The sequence below is a fragment of the Apodemus sylvaticus genome, chromosome 1 (assembly GCF_947179515.1).
Source record: "Apodemus sylvaticus chromosome 1, mApoSyl1.1, whole genome shotgun sequence".
Classification (NCBI taxonomy): domain Eukaryota; kingdom Metazoa; phylum Chordata; class Mammalia; order Rodentia; family Muridae; genus Apodemus; species Apodemus sylvaticus.
The window spans coordinates 96,364,371-96,382,148 of NC_067472.1; the positions used below are offsets into that span (position 1 = coordinate 96,364,371).

At 39.5% G+C, this 17,778-nt stretch overlaps 1 protein-coding gene across 1 annotated transcript in view; it reads left to right on the forward strand.

The window, feature by feature from the left end:
- The window catches only part of Dennd2b (DENN domain containing 2B), a 186,324-nt gene that overhangs the window by 16,494 nt on the left and 152,052 nt on the right, over nt 1-17,778 (forward strand). The gene's annotated exons all lie outside the window — the stretch shown is intronic.

Sequence of the window (17,778 nt, forward strand, 5' to 3'; positions counted from 1 at the left end):
CCTCCTGGAGCACCTGTACTTGTCTGCATACTTCTACCCCAGAAAGGAACACACACACACAAAGTTAAAAGTCATTTCTACAGTCCTACCAGAGAAGTTTGACTAAACAGATGACATTTGTTTTGAACCTATTAAGATGCTAATTTTTTTATATTTTCTGATAATAAGTTGTTATGAGATTGGAGCATAGAATGCTGGGAGCTAGAACTGTGATGCAAAGTTTGGGATATCCAGGTACAGGTGCCTCACAAGTAAATTGGAGTTCAGGGCTAGGGGAGAAGTTAGAAGTCTAGAGATAATAGTTTGACAAGATCAGTGTATTTAACTGAAGCTATAATTGCTAGTATGCAGGAAAAAGCCAAGAGGAAAAATCTACTTGAAAACTACACAGAAAAGAAGATAGTAATAAAAGACACTGCCAAGTGATTATAGAGATGGGAAAGGGAGTTGATAGGCTGAGAGCATAGAGGTCAAGAAAAAAAAGCTCAGGGTGCTACAGGGAAAATGAATAAGCAGAACATTTGGAAAATAAAAACTAGAATAGTTGAAGTGGAGCATTTTGGTGTGTGATGGTTTGTATATGCTTGGCCCAGAGCATGGCACCATTAGGAAGTATGGCCTTGTTGGAGTAGGTGTGTCACTGTGGCTGTGGGCTTTAAGACCCTTGTCCTAGCTGCTTGGGAGCCAGTCTTCTCCTAGAGGCTCTTAGATGAAGATGTAGAACTCTCAGTTCCTCCTGCACCATGCCTACCTGGATGCTGCCATGTTCCCACCTCGATGATAAGGGACTGAACCTTTGAAGGGGACCTGTAAGCCAGCCTCAATTAAATGTTGTCCTTATAAGAGTTGCCTTGGTCATGTGTCTGTTCATAGCAATAAAAACCCTCACTAAGACATGGTGCAAGCTGTAATCTCAGGGCTTTGGAGGTAGAGGGAAGAAGATCAGAGGTTCAGTGCTGTCCTGGCTATGTACAGACTTTGAGACCAGCCCTGATGCGAGAGACTCTGTCTCAAAGCAAACAAAAGCACGGGTATGTATGATCAGTAAAAGATGCCTTCTGCAATCTGCTGGGGCATTGGAGTTTTCTCTGATGTATACTTTCTTAACGAGACTATCTACCCAGTGGGTGAATATATTAAAATTGCTCTCAGCCTGCAAAAGAACAAAAAGATAGTGTTGATCACCCCTTTTCAGAAAGATCACAGGGCAAGGTACCCACAAAAAAGAGAGGCTCAAGCAAGAAAGAGAAAGACAGGAGGTACAAGATATAGGAGATTCAAAAGATCTTCTACCCAAGAGAATAAGCCATGGTAGGAGGCGGGAGAACGAAGGGCTGTTTTGATGTGGCAGGGAAAGCTGAGGAAGCAAACCCCTCTGTTTTCACAGTGTGAAGTCAAGGTTCTATTGGAATTAAGGAGATGTTGGTTGTTGGTTTGTTTTTTATATTGATTTCATTTAAAAATTTTAATGTATGAACACCATGTGGATGCAGTCAGTGCCTGTAGAGTTAAGAAGAGGCCTCAGATCACCTATAGTTGGAGTTAACTGATAGTTGTGAGTCTCTGTGTTGGTGCTAGGAGCCACCTCTCCAGCACCTTAGTTAGAAGTTTTGAGCTGAGATAAAACAGCTGCTGTGCAGAGCTAGAAGCATTTAAATCACGAGGAATAAAAGGATTACCCAGCCACATTCAGTGCTGGGAGGGAGGTTTGCCTACCAGTGTCTTTCGCACCGTACTCCGAGGTTCCAGAAAGGATGATGGTTCTTCTTTTGTCAGTTAGATTGCTCCTGTGCTTTTTATTAAGAGTTCTTTCTGTTGAGATGCTTTGAAGATATGCTTTAGCCACACAAATTGATTCATTATCCACAAAGGTTTTATTTCTTCACAGTACTTGAGTTATCTATATTGGAAATCTGAGGCTCAAAGTAAGTGCATATAGTAAATAACACTTGGTAGTAAAATACACATACACACATACAGAGGAGACTTAGAGTGACAGTTCCCTAGATGCCTACCACCTGGGCTTTTTGGATATCTATCTCTCAGCTGTCCAAGGCTGTAGTTAAAAGTGGATTGATGAATATGAAAGGAAATATCAATAGTACAGAATGGTTATTGTCCTAAAGAAAAGGAATAAGGAAGGAAAGGGGGACCTTCCAGGAAACTGAGAATGGCTCTGTTCTGGCTGTGCAGAGTCAACCCTGTTTTGCAGAATAGCAGAATTTTGGGGAAAGGTTACCCTGAGACAGCACAATAGATGCAGACAAACTGCTATCCCCTTGCCCAATGTGATTTTATTACTTTATTTGTTAGTTATTGATTATTTAATAGAAGCTCCCTTAGCATCTGTCATCCCAGCTGATGGGAGGATAGTTATTAAACTAACGTGTGTCTGGGATGGAGCGAGGTCTCATCAGGTAAGAGCATGCGCTGCTCTTGCTGAGAACCTTGTTCTGTCTCCAGGACTCTGTCAGTCAGCTTGTCACTCCAGCTTCCGGTCGGACACCCTTCCCACTCACACGCACGTACCCACACCACATGCACATAATTGAACACAATACAATCTTAACCTTTACTTGTGTATAGTCATGTCTTTATACAAACCCCCAAGGCCAGTAGACGCCCTAGAGCTGCCGTTGCAGGCAGTTTTAAGTCACAGAGGGCGGGTGCTGGGGATTCTGAAAGTTAGCACTCTTCATTGCTGAGCCTGCTCTCCAGCCCTAAATCTTTTATTCTTTAGAAATTGTAAAAAGAAGTTGGAAGATGTCAGTTCTTCTAGAGTATTTTTTTTGATGGGTACCAAGGGTTGAGAGCCAGATTGCTTTCTTGCTTGTTTTAGTTTAAGACAGAGCCTTCTTTCTAGTAGTCAGAATGGCCTCTGACTCAGAAATTGCCTGCCTCTAACCTGTTCCCAAGTCCTAGGACCACAGGCCTATTCTACCATGTGCAGCTGCCATTTTTGTTTCTGATTGTTTCTTTACATTATACCCAGAGTTGTTTTCTCAAAGTGCACATAACATTACTGCTTCCAAGACTACCATGTTCTCAAAAATGAAATTTAAATTCCTTAATATTAACTCAGATAGGTCCTTTTATTATTCAGTTAGTTATCAATAAAATAGTAGTAATTCAAATTCAACAGCACATAAAATGATTATAAATCTTTATACAGCAGTATTTGTGCCAGAAATGAAAGAATGATCCAATATACAAAAATCAGTAAATGTAATAACTCATATTGATAGAACAAAATAGAAAACGATATGATTATTCCAATAGACACAGAAAGGATTACAAATAAAATTTAACATTCTTTCATGGTTTAAAAACCATCACCACCAGGCTGGTGAGATGGCTCAGCAGTTAAGAGCACTGATTGCTCTTCTGAAAGTCGTGAGTTCAAATCCTAGCAACTACATGGTGGCTCACAACTATCTGTACAGCTACAGTGTACTCATATACATAAAATAAATAAATCTTCAAAAACAACCCATCACCACCACCACTAACACACACACACACACACAAACTCTCAAGAAAACACATTAAAAAAAAAAAAAAACCTCAAGAACCAAAAAACAAGAACTATCAAAGTTTAAGAGACGTGCTTCAACATAATAAGAGCTATATGACAAACCTCTGGCCTACATTGTACTGAATGCAGAAACGCTGGAAGTCTGTAGGTCGATGAAGACTGTCCAGCCTTAAATCTTAGTTTGGGATACCATTGCTATGATGAAACATGACCAAAGCAGCTTGGGAAAGGGTTTATTTGGCTTATTCTTGTCATTGTTCACCATCCAAGGGCGTCAGCATAGGAACTCAAACAGAGCAGCAGCCTGAGGCAGGAGCTCATGCAGAGGTCGGGAGGGTGCTCCTAACTGGCTTGCTCCCCACAGCTTGCTCAGCCTGCTTTGTTATCTAACCTAGGACCATAAACACAGAATAGCACTATCCACTGTGGGCCAGACTCTCCCCCATCAATCACTAATTTAAAAAACACCCTGCAGGCTAGCCTACAGTCCAGTGCTATAGAGGCATTTTCTTTCTTAATTGAGGTTTTCTCCTCAAATGACTTGAGTTTGTGTCAGGTTGACAAAACTATCCAGCACAGAGTCAGATCCCAGAGGCAGGCACATCTCTGAGTTCAAGGCCAGCCTTGTCCACAGAGCAAGTTCCAGAACAGCTGGGGCTACATAAAAGAATTCTGTCTCAAAAAATCAAAACTAAAACCAAACTATCGAGCACACTTAATGAACCTCTCTGTGCCTGATTTTACTTCCTGTGCATCCAGAGCACCTGGCGTCTCAGCTCACCTGTTCTCATAGCTGGCCCAATCACTGAAGTTATCCCAGAGTTTTCCTTATGGGCTCTATTGTTGTTATTATTTTCCTAGTATTTAGAATAAAATACCAAATACTGTAACACAAAACCTACGTCTAATGTAACCTTTCCATGACTGGTTATTGGGAGAGAACTTTGATTCTTTGTATTACATCCTTGGTACATATTGAAAGGGGAGAATGAAAGGCCTATTGTAGAATTCAAGCCATAGAAACTGCTTTTGCTGTGGAAATGGGGCTCAGGAAAGCATCCCAGCTATTTTCTTATATAGAAGAAAAGAATAACTTGTCCTAATTTTCTGTAAAAATCTCAGTAGTAACACTTGAAAATAATCACTGAAATCCAAATATTTACTAAACAAAATTACACCTCATTATTTCTCTCCATGTACTATAGTTTTTCTATTTTCTTTATTAATAATCCTATAACTTTTTTGTTGTTTTTGTTTTGTTTTGTTTTTTTCGAGACAGGGTTTCTCTGTGTAGCCCTGGTTGTCCTGGAATTCACTTTGTAGACTAGGCTGGCCTCGAACTCAGAAACCTGCCTGTCTTTTCCTCCCATGTGCTGGGACTAAAGGCATGCACCACCACTGCCTGGCATCCTATAACTTTTTAATTAACTAGTATTAGTTAATACTAGTTAGTATTAGTCCATAGTCCTTTTGAACTCCTTGTAGAGCTAAATAAAATCTTTCCTTTTATTGTGTAGAAAATGTTTAGGCTATAAGAGAAGAATGTGTACTATGTGTGAATATTCATATTCATATACCAAAAAATTCCTACAGATTTTTATTCTTTGTCAGTCAGCACACTAACATTATTTGGAAGGATTGTGTGAGTCAGAAATAAAAATCAGGAAGTTATTAACAAACAGATGGAATGTTTTTATAATCACATCTGCATGCTAACCAATACTGCTTGCTGCAATTTTGTTGTCTGGAATTATACAGAGAAAAACTAGTAAGTAAGTATATTGTCTTAATCATTGTTTTATTGCTATGAAGAGATGCCATGACATACAACTTTTATAAAGGTAACCTTTTAATTGGGACTTGCTTACAGTTTCAGAGACTCTATCCATTATCATCACAGTGAGGACCACGAAGGCAGGAGAAGTAGCTGAAAGCTGTATCTTGATCTGTAGGTAGAAACTGGGCTTGGTGTGGGCATCCCCAGTGACACCCTTCCCCAAATTAGGCCATATATCCTAATTTTTCTAAAATAGTGCCACTTTCTAATGACTACACATTTAAATGTATGAGCCTCTGGGGTCATTCTTAGTCAAACCTCCATGTGCAAGTTGCAATTGTGTTAATCCTATTCATGGATTGGGGTAGAGCCCTTCAACTAAAAGAATACTTAATCTGCAGTGATTTCCCAGAGAGGGGAACTGAGAGTAAGAAGGAAAGGAAAGATTTGGGTGGGGAGATGGCTCAGTGAGTAAACTAACAAATGTGAGGGTCTAAGTTCAAACTCCAAGAACCCGCATAAAGTTGGCGTGCATCTGTTGTCCAAGTTTCCTGCGAGGAGACGGAAGGCTGACAGCTGACCCAGGAGAATCTCTGAGGGGCAGCCACCTTGACACATGCAGCAGCAGTGAACAACAAAGAGACCCTGTCTCAAACGAGGGGGAAAGAGACCCACTCTTGAGCTTATCCCGTGACCTGCACAAAAGCACTGTGACGCATGCACACTTGAACACAAATGAACGTGACCATGCAAACAAAATTAGGGGGAACTTATTTTTCTTGTATATTATTTAATTTTGTTTTTTAAATTTGCATTTAGTTATTTACATTTACTAAATTTGTATTTAGTTGTATCTTACCTATATTTTACATATTATTATATGTAAAAATGCTTTTTTAAAAATTTTTTTCCAGACTTTTTTATTGAATATATTCTTCATTTGCATTTCAAATGTTATATCCTTTCCAGGTTTCTCCCCCTCCCAGAAAACCCCCAACCCATTCTCCCACCTCCTGCCTCCAAGAATATGCCCCTCTACCCAACCCACTCCCACCTATCCCTCCTCGATTTCCCTTTGTTGGGGCATCTATTGAGCCTTCACCTGACCAAGGACCACTCCTCCCACTGATGTCCGACAAGGCATTGCTCTGCCACACTTTGGGCTGGAACCATATGTATCCCTTGGTTGATGACTTAGTCCCTGGGAACCCTGGGGTGTCTGGTTGGCTAACATCGTTCTTCCCGTGGGGCTGTAAACCCCTTCAACTCCTCTAGTCCTCCTCCAACTCATCCATTGGGGCTGGCACTTTGTCCAATGGTTGGATGCTAGCATTTGCCTCTGTATCTGAAGGGCTCTGGCAGGGCCCCTCCGGAGACAGCCACAACAGGCTCTTTTTGGCATGCACTTCTTGTCATCCATAATAGTGTTGGGGTTTGGTGACTGTTTATAGGATGAATCCCCAGGTAGGACAGTCTCTGGGTGGCCTTTCCTTCAGTCTCTCCTCCATACTCTGTCTCCATAATTGCTCCTGTGAGTATTTTGTTCCCTTTCTCAGAAAAACCAAAGTGCCCACACTTTGGTCTTCTTTCTTCTTGAGCTTCCTGTGGTCTGTGAATTGTAACTTGTTTATTTTGAGCTTTTGGGCTAATACCCACTTATCAGTGGGTGCATACCCGTTTGTGTTCTTTTGTGATTGGGTTACCTCACTCAGGATGGCACTTTCTAGCTCCATCCATTTGCCTAAGAATTTCATGAATTCATTGTTTTTAATAGCAGAATAGTACTCCATTGTGTATATATACCACATTTTCTGTATCCATTCCTCTGTTGAAGGACATTTGGATTCTTTCCAGCTTCTGGCTATTATAAATAAAGCTGTTATGAACGTAGTGGAACATGTGTCCTTATTACATGTTGGAGCATCTTCTCAGTATATACCCAAGAGTAGTATAACTGGGTACTCAGGTAGCACTATATCTAATTTTCTGAGGAACTGCCAAACTGATTTCTGGGATGTTTTTACCGGCTTGGAATCCCACCAGCAATGGAGAAGTGTTCCTCTTTCTCCACATCCTCTCCAACATCTGCTATCCCCTGCGTTTTTCTTTTTTCTTTTTCAGGGTCTACAAATAATTTTTATTGAAATTGAACAAATAACACAGCAGTCTTCCTATGCTGGGGATCACTCTCCCCAAGCCATTTCCTACACTCTAAAAGCACAGAGCTTCCACAAATAATCATTTTTTAAAAGCCATCTCTATATAGAAAATCAGACTCTGCCCCAGCATTATCATAGTCTAGACTATTTATAAACTTCACATTTTAATTACACCTATTAAGTATTTCCCCTTCCTTTCTATCCTTTCCAAGGAGCTCCAGTACTTTCCTTTAACAAAACCTGAAGGAAGGGGTAAAGATACTGTAGGAGAAGGGGGGGTGGCTCCTTAGCCATCCTGACTGGTGGGAGGTGGAATCTCAGGGTTGTTTTGATTTCTTTTTCCCTGATAACTAAGGGTGCTGAACATTTCTTTAGGTAGGTGCTTCAGAGCCATTAGAGTTTTCTCAGTTGAGAATTCCCTGTTTAGCTCTGTACCCTATTTTTTAATAGGGTTATTTGACTCTCTGGAGACTAACTTCTTGAGTTCTTTGTATATATTGGATATTAGCCCTCTATCAGATGTAGTATTGGTAAAGATCTTTTCCCAATCTGTTGGTTGCCGTTTTGTCCTATTGACAGTGTCCATTGCCTTACAGAAGCTTTGCAGTTTTATGAGGTCCCATTTGTCAATTCTTGTTCTTAGAACATAAGCCATTGGTATTCTATTCAGGAAACATTCCCCTGTGTTCATGTGTTCAAGGCTCTTCCCCATGTTCTCCTCTATAAGCTTCAGTGTGTCTGGTTTTATGTGGAGATCCTTGATCCACTTAGACTTGAGCTTTGTACAAGGAGATAAGAATGGGTTGAATTGCATTTTTCTACATGCTCACCTCCAGTTGATCCGGCACCATTTGTTTAAAATGCTGCTTTTTTTTTTTTTTTTTAACACTGGATGTTTTTAGCTCCTTTGTCAAATGTCATATGACCATAGGTGTGTGGGTTCATTTCAGGGTCTTCAATTTTATTTCATTGATCTTCCTGCCTGTCTCTGTACCAATACCGTACAGTTTTTATTACTATTACTTTGTAGTAGAGTTTGAGGTTAGGGATGGTGATTCCTCCAGGTGATCTTTTGTTATGGGGAATAGTTTTCACTATCCTGAGTTTTTTGTTATTCCAAATGAATTTGCAGATTGCTCTTTCTAGCTCTATGAAGAATTGATTTGGAATTTTGATGGGGATTGCATTGAATCTGCAGATTGTTTTTAGCAAGATGGCCATTTTTATTATATTAATCTTGCCAATCCATGAATATGGGAGATCTTTCTATCTTCTGAGATCTTTAATTTGTTTCTTCAGAGGCTTGAAGTTCTTATCATACAGATCTTTCACTTGCTTGGGTAGAGTCACACCAAGGTATGTAATATTATTTGTGACTGTTGTGAAGAGTGTCATTTCCCTAATTTCTTTCTCAGCTTGTTTATCCGTTGAGTAGAGGAAGACTATTGATTTGTTTGAGTTAATTTTATATCCAGGCACTTTGCTGAAGTTGTTTATCAGCTTTAGGAGTTCTCTGGTGGAATTTTTGGGGTAGCTTAAGTATACGATCATATCATCTGCAAATAGTTATATTTTGACTTCTTCCTTTCCAGTTTGTATCCCTTTGACCTCTTTTTGTTGTCTAATTGCTCTGGCTAGGACTTCAAGTACTATATTGAATAGATAGGGAGAGAGTGGGCAGCCTTGTCTTGTCCCTGATTTTAGTGGGATTGCTTCAAGTTTCTCTCCATTTAGTTTGATGTTGGCTACTGGTTTTCTGTATATTGCTTTTACTATGTTTAGCTATAGGCCTTGAATTCCTGATTTCTCCAAGACTTTTATCATGAAAGAATGCTGAATTTTGTCAAAAGCTTTTTCAGCATCTAATTAAATGACCATGTGTAGGGTTTTTTTTTGTTTTTTGTTTTTGTTTTTTTACTTTGTTTATGTAGTGGATTACATTGATGGATTTCCATATATTGAACCATCCCTGCATCACTGGGATGAACCCTACTTTATCGTGGTGAATTATCATTTTGGTGCATTCTTGGATTTGGCTGGCCAGAGTTTTGTTAAGTATTTTTGCATCAATGTTCATAAGGGAGATTGATCTGAAGTTCTCTTTCCTTGTTTGGTCTTTGTTTGGTTTAGGTATAAACATTATTGTGGCTTCATAGAATGAATTAGGTAGTGTTCATTGTGTTTCTATTTTGTGGAATAGTTTGAAGGTATCAGTATTAGCTCTTCTTTGAAGATCTGATAGAATTTCCCACTAAACCCATCTGGTCCTGGGCGTTTTTGTTTGTTTGTTTGTTTGTTTTTGGTTGGGAGACTATTAACAACTGCTTCTATTTCCTCAGGACTTATGGGACTATTTAGGTGGTTTATCTGATCCTGTTTTAACGTTGGCACCTGGTATGTGTCTTGTCCATTTCATCCAGATTTTCTAATTTTGTTGAGAATAAGCTCTTGTATTAGGATCTGATGATTTTTTGAATTTTCACAGTTTCTGTTGTTATGTCTCCCTTTTTTTTATTTTTATTTTTTATATTTATTTATTTATTTATTTATTTATTTATTTATTTATTTATTTTGGCTTTGGTTTTTTCGATACAGGGTTTCTCTGTATAGCCCCTAGCTGCCCTGGAACTCACTCTGTAGACCAGGCTGACCTTGAACTCAGAAATCTGTTTGCTTCTACCTCCCAGAGTGCTGGGATTACAGGTGTGCGCCACCACTGCCCGGCTATGTCTCTCTTTTCATTTCTGATTTTATTAATTTGGGCAGTGCCTCTGTGCCCTCTGGTTAGTCTGGCTAAGGGTTTATCTATCTTGTTGATTTTCTCACCAGCTCCTGGTTTTGTTGATTTTTTTGTATAGTTCTTTTTGTTTCTATTTGGTTGATTTCGGCCCTGAGTTTATTTCCTGCCATCTACTCCACTTGGATGCATTTGCTTCTTTTTGTTCTAGAGCTTTCAGGTGTGTTGTTAAGCTGCTAGTGTAAACTCTCTCCATTTTCTTTTTGGAGGCACTTAGAACTATGAGTTTTCCTCTTAGCACTGCTTTCATTGTGACCCATAAGTTTTGGTATGATGTGTCCTCATTTTCATTAAATTCTAAAAAGTCTTTAATTTCTTTATTTCTTCCTTGACCAAGTCATCATTGAGTAGAGCATTGTTCAATGTCCATGTGTATGTGTGTTTTCTGTTGATTTTGTTTGAACTTAAGACCAGCCTTAGGCCTTGATGATCTGATAGGGTGCATGGAATTATTTCAATTTTCCTGTATCTGTTGAGGCCTGTTTTATGACCAAGTTATAGAGTCAATTTTGGAGAAGGTACCAGGAGGTGCTGAGAAGAAGGTATATTCTTTTGCTTTAGGATGGAATGTTCTATAAATATCTGTTAGATTCATTTGGTCCATAACTTCAGTTAGTTTCACTGTGACTCTTTAGTTTTTGTTTCCATGATTTGTCCATTGCTGAGAGTGGGGTGTTGAAGTCTCCCACTTTTATTGTATGGGGTGCATTGTGTACTTTGAGCTTTAGTAGTTTCTTTTATGAATGTGGGTGCTCTTGCATTTGGAGCATAAATGTTCAGAATTGAGAGTTCGTCTTGGTAGATTTTTCCTTTGACCAGTATAAAGTGTCCCACCTTATCTTTTTTGATAACTTTTGGTTGGAAGTCAATTTTATCCAATATAAGAATGGCAACTCCAGCTTTTTTGGGGGACCATTTTTTCCAACCTTTGACTCTGAGGTAGTGACTGTCTTTGTCACTGAGGTGGGTTTCTTGTATGCAGCAAAATGTTGGGTCCTGTTTATGTATCCAGTCTGTTAGTCTGTGCCTTTTTAATGGGGAATTAAGACCATTGATGTTTAGAGATATTAAGGAAAAGTGATTGTTAGTTCCTGTTATTTTTGTTGTTGAGGGTGGAATTCTGTTTGTATGGCCTATCTTCTTTTGGGTTTGTTGAATGAAGATTACTTTATTGCTTTTTCTAGGGTATAGTTTCCCGCCTTGTGTTGGTATTTTCCACCCATTATCCTTTGTAAAGCTGGGTTTGTGGAAAGATATTGTGTAAATTTGGTTTTGTCCTGGAATGTCTTGTTTTCTCTGTCTATGATAATTGAGAGTTTTGCTGGGTATAATAGCCTGGGCTGACATTTATGTTCTCTTAGGGTGTGTATGACATCTGTCCAGGATCTTTTAGTTTTCATAATTTCTGGTGAGAAGTCTGGTATAATTCTGATAGGTCTGCCTTTATATGTTACTTGACCTTTTCCCCTTACTGCTTTTAATATTCTTTCTTTGTTTAGTGCATTTGGTGTTTTGATTATTATGTGATAGGAGGAATTTTTGTTCTGGTCCATTCTGTTTGGAGTTTTGTAGGCTTCTTGTATGTTCATGGGTATCTCTTTTTTTAGGTTAGGGAAGTTTTCTTCTATAATTTTGTTGAAGATATTTATGCCCTTTAAGTTGTAAATCTTCGCTCTCTTCTATACCTATAATCCTTAGATTTGGTCTTCTCATTGTGTCCTGGATTTCCTGTACATAGAGTGGGGCATGCGTATATCCATCCACATACATACACAAAAATAAGTAAATATTTAAAAGTTTTAAATTAAACATTTTTTAATCAGACATCACAGAAGGTTAGTATGAAATAAGTAGTTTCAATGGACTGTTATAGTAATTTTTTCAGAGACATTTTAAATGTCTTAAACATTGAATGTTCTAAGAGGAAGTGAAAACTTTCTATCCTTCAGGCAAGCTCCTTAAGCTCAGGAAGTAAACAACCCAAAGGCTTCAGGAAGTTCCTGGAACTGATGAGATATATACTAGTTTCCTCTCTCTACAAGCATATAAGATATAATGGCAGAGACATTTTCAAACAAACTAGAAAAGGCTCAGACTAACTCAACCACCTACAAAAGACACCCTTCAATCTATGATGCTACCTGCAAATTGTATGGTGAGCCCCAGGTTTTCCAGATTTTGTCAGCAAAGATCCATGCTGGTGTGGGCTTTTGGTGATGTGGCTCTCTTTGAGTCATTTTTGCTCTTCTAAGTAAACCCTCAACTGTATTCTTATAAGTAACACCAATAAAACCCATTGATTCATCAGGTTAGATTTTGGTGGTATCCTTAACTTGGATCTGTTGATGATTTCCTCTGTGGGGTGAGGTGTTTGTTCTGGTCTACCCAGGAATAGTGTCAAAAGTGATCTAGTAGTGCTTTTTGTTTAACAAAATCTTGCTGATTCCTCAGTAACCTATTGAGAAGTTTTATTAAGCATAAGCTTTATTTGGTAGGAATTAATTCTTAAGAATTTAGTTGATAGATTTTTTTTTTCTTTTAGAGATAGGCTGTTAAGGTAGTTGTGTCCAAGTTATTATTTTGAAGGAAAGAACTGTGTTCTATTTCAATTTATGTAATATTTGATGGTTCCTTTGGGGAAGCCTGTGTGAGTGAGTGTGTAGTAATGATAGGGTTCTCTTAGAAGGAAAGTTATGCTCTGTACAACTAACAAAGCAAAGACCTTATCCTTTAGCCTACTGCTGACTGGCCTTGGGGATTCTAAGTCAGCTGGTCTGAACTGATGCCTACCTGTGACGACATCTTAGATCTAAGTGAGAACCCAGTGACTTTGCCCATGCCACAGTGTTTCAGGGGCTTGGAAATCAAGTACAGAGCCAACGAGAAAACAAACAAGACCTTCCATACCACTCACGGTCGTCCCTTCATGCCTCAGCTCTGTTCCAGGGTACATGCATGCACTACCTTATCTGGTTCCCTTTCTAATTGTCAGAGCTGTGTCTTTTTATTTTTAAAATTTTACATGTGAGTGTGGATGTGAATGTGCTATGGTGAACATGTAGAGGTCAGAGACTATTTTTCACACACACACACACACCACTTTTTCTTGAGGAAGGGTTTTTGCTGCTGTGAAGAGTAGCTTCCACTCAAGGGCAGCTCTCCTACCCTGTCAGTGCTGTGATTACAGATGCAGCTGACTTCTTATTTGGGTTCTGGGGACTGAATTTGGGTTGTTAGATTTGTGCAGTTAGTGTTTTAACTTGCTGAACAGTTACACAGGGTGTTAACTATTTCCTAGTGTGTGTGTTGATGTTCACATATGTGCTTGGTGCCCATAGGCCAGAAGAGAGAGTTGAATCTCCTGGAACTGAAGTTATTGGTGTTGTGAACCACCACATGGGTACTAAGAATTGAACATGGGTTCTCTGCCAGAGCAACTAGTGGTCTTAGCCACTGAGCCAACTCACCAACCCCCTGCTTCAGAGTCTTAAAGCTCATGAGACAGTCTCAAGGGTGAACATGAGTTATTTGTGTTTTATTTATTTTAAGACAGGATCTCATGAAGAGCTCAGATTAGCCTTGAACTCACTATATAGCTAACGAACTGATCTTCCAGTTTCCACTTTCCATATGCTAGGATTACAGGTATTTGTACCACCATACTCAATGTTTATGCAGCGGTGGGAATCAAACCTAGGGCTTCTGAATTCTAGGCTACCCCTCTCTACCAACTGAGTAATATCTCCAACCTTGCATTTTCTTCTTGGACAAGATTTCCCTGTATCTTATGCTGACTTTCTACTTGCAGCAATTCTCCAGCCTTAGCTTTCTAAGTGTTGAAATTACAAGGATGCCTTATCACATCCAGCTGCTTTAGAAATGAACTTTTAATTCTGGCACCTGGGAGGCAGACACAGGTGGATCTCTGTGAATTTGAGGCCAGCCTGGTCTACAGAGGGAGTTCCAGGACAGCAAGGGCTTCAGAGAGAAACCCTGTTTTGAAAAACATAAACAAACAAACAAATGAATTTCTACTCACATCCAGGTGAATGGAAAGCAGAAATAGCACTTGTGAAGGTTATGGAGTCTGGTTAATATTTTTATTTATTTTTCTTACTTATTTGTTTATTTATTTCTGAGGGAAGGTCTCACAATGTAGCTCTGGCTAGTCTAGAACTTGCACTGTATACCACCAGGCTGGCCTCAAACTCAGAAAGATCGCCTTGCTAGAACCTAGTACTGGGATTAAAGGTGTTCACCATTCTACCCAGCTTTTTAATTATTTATTTGTGATTAATGTTTTTAAAAACCATTTCCAGATAATTTAAGAATAACACTCAAGTTTGGCAGTTTAACTAAAACATAATGTTCTTAAATAATAGAAAAGGACTTTGGTGGTGAAGGCAGGAAGATCAGGAACTTAAGGTCATTCTTAATTATAAAGCAGATTGAAGGCTAGCCTGGGCTACAATGAGACCCAATCTGCAAACCAACCAACCAAATACCACCATGCCCAAACCCAGAATACCCTAAAATCTAAACAACAAGCTAAGAATACGAAAGGATGTTTGGAAAACCTGCCATCGAAAGCTGAGTCATGTCAGCCAAGCGCACTCCTGTTTCCCTGCTCCAGGCTTTAACCTGCTTGGGTGGACCAGGAAGCGCAGCACCGCAGCCGGGCCTGGCACATGTGCTGTGGGGAATTCTGCTTCGTCAATACTGGAGCTACAGACCCAAAATCTTTTCCTGAAAGAAAAAACAGTCTATCAACCAAAACCCCAGACAACCTACCCTGCTTAAGTGCAGGACTTAAAACAGCAAAAGGAACTAAAGCTCATCTTTGTGATGTCAAGTTCTGGTTTGGTGTGTGGTAAAATAGTTGAATTTTAAGTCTCTCAGAGTTAAAATATACAGAGCCTTAGCTATAAGATGTGTTGCCAGGCATCTGTATGGAATATGACCGTGTAATCAGGCTGTATTGTACTTCACTACACAAAGAGAGCCAAAGCTTCTACATTTGAAAATTAGGAGACTTGCATTTGTCTGACAGAAGACAGTACAGAGGAAATGACTTGGAGGCAGAGGAGAAGTAGGAGAGAGGATGAAAGGACTGTATTCATGCTATCCAAATTAGAGTCAGGATGTTTATGCTCAGATCTTGTCTTGGCTCTCATTGAGGGCACTGAACAACAGGGACATGGGAAAGTGTATCTCTGAAGTCCCTAATTTAGGCACTAAACAGACCAAATTCCTTCCACAAATGCTTCCTATTTTCAGCAGGCTGTTTCTGAACATACATTGTGATTAAAGTGCACAGCTGGCTAGTGCTAACCACTCCTTCTCTTTTTTCTACTAGCTCTGCCCCACAGCTATTATTTTATTCTGTTGTTTATAAGTGACATGCTCTACAGGACAGCAGCCTACTGAGAAGTATACTTACTACTCTCTTTTCTGTTTCTTATGCCGTCTCCCTGTTGCCCAGGTATGTCTCAGACTCTGGTGAGGCTGGAATCACAGGCATTTCACTGTCCTCAGCTCATTGTTTAGTCACTCAAATAGCATGAATCTTGAAATGGCGCTGTAGACGTATTTCACGGTAAGTATATAGGATGTAATTGTGAGCAAACTAGACTTGGCTCTTGTCTTCAGAGCATACTATCTTCCTATTCATAATTGGCCTTGTTTACCCAACAAAATGAATATTTAGTTAATGAAAATTAAAAGAAGTTACAGATGTCAGTGTTTCTAATAAATATTTGGCTAATAGTAGTCTCTCAGTAATGCTCACATAAGTGGAATTAAGATTAGGGCTATGTTTAGAGACTTTTAAGGTATGCTAATTTTCTTCCTGAAAGAACAAATCTTGTAAAGGTTTTTCTTAGGAATTAAAACAGTTGCACACATGAGCAGGCAAGAAGTCTCAGTGGATAAAAGTGATTGCCCTAAATTCATTTCTGGATATAGGGGCTGAGTAGACAGCCATCTGTCAATAATGCTTGCTGCTCTTGCAGAGGACCACAGTTCAGTTCCCAGAACCCATGCAGGGCAGCTCACAAACAGCAGGAAATCCAGTTCCAGGGTATCTAGTACCCTCTTCTAGACTTTGTGAGTACCTGTACTCACTGATGCACTTAACTGCACATAGAACATACATATCTACGTAATTTAAATAATAGAGTAATTTTTTTTAAAGCACCAGATGCAGTAACAATGTGTGTCTGTAATCCCAGCCTGTGAGCTAGGAGGCAGAGACAGGAGAATCAAAGAGAGGTCAAAGGTCAGCTAACTTGGAGTACAGTATGGAGGAAAGATATAGACCTTGCCTTGATAAGTGGAAGGAGAGAAATAACTACTGAATATTGTTCTCTGATCTTTACATATGCTCTGTAGTATACATACAACTGTGGATACACACATACATACATACACACGCACACACAGTTCTATGTATAATTTATAAATGAAGCTTTCAGACAGAAAATGATTTGTACCTCGTTATTGCTTCTTGCAATTGCTTCAGCACACATAAGAATTCCCAGTAGCTAGAGATGAGAATAACTAATGTCCTGGATCTCTGTGCAAGAAAGTCTTGATGCCTTCGGTTCAGTTGACTTTCTCTATAGATGTCACCCATGGAGAAAATGAGACATTAATACATCAGGTTTAGAAGTGAGAGACCTATGAGCCTCCTAACAGGACTGCTGGTGTAGTCTGTGGTACAGCTTATGTTTAGCATGCATGCTTGAGGCCTCTGAATAATCTCTACCATCCCCTCCCCCACTACAGGTCCTTAGAGATGGGCATTTGCTGGGAGTGGTAAGCTATGAGGCTTGGTTTGTCATTGTTCACTTCCTGTGTCCTTGGCCCTCCTCCCCACTGCCATGCCTGCATTCTCTCTCTCTATTGGGGGAATAATCACCCTAATTTAAGACTGGAGATTTAGAGAGGCAAGTCCATCCAAGTGTAGCCCAGTTCTCTTGTAGGATCCACAGGTCAGTGAACTGGAGTAGAAACTCACTGTTTGATTGTGAGTTTGGAATGAACCTATACTGACTTGCGTAGTTCCAGGCGGTGCCTTTGTTTTCCAGAGTGTCTCAACAGCAGCTGAAAGCTGGGGTTTTCCTCAATGTAGACAGAGCCTGTTCAATATATCAAAGGTAGAGTCTACTCAACAGTGTAGACATCCTCTCTGATGTCAATATGATGATGATAAAGAGTTAATGACACAGTACTACAATTCATCTCTGATATCCTCTTTTGGAAAAGGAACAATAGTTTTATATTAGTTTAGTTCTTGTCACTAGTTGTGCTCGATCATGAGCAAGTTGAATTATTTCCAGGATGAATCTTAAACTTATTATTTTTAGTGCTTGTCTTCTTGCAGCTGAGTAAATAATCTCTAGGATATGTGACAGTTCAGTTGGCTTAGGTTTTGAAACAGGTCTTAGCTTTAGAGCCTGCTTATATTCATCTACATACATCAGTTCTTTTGAAATGCAACCAGTGTATG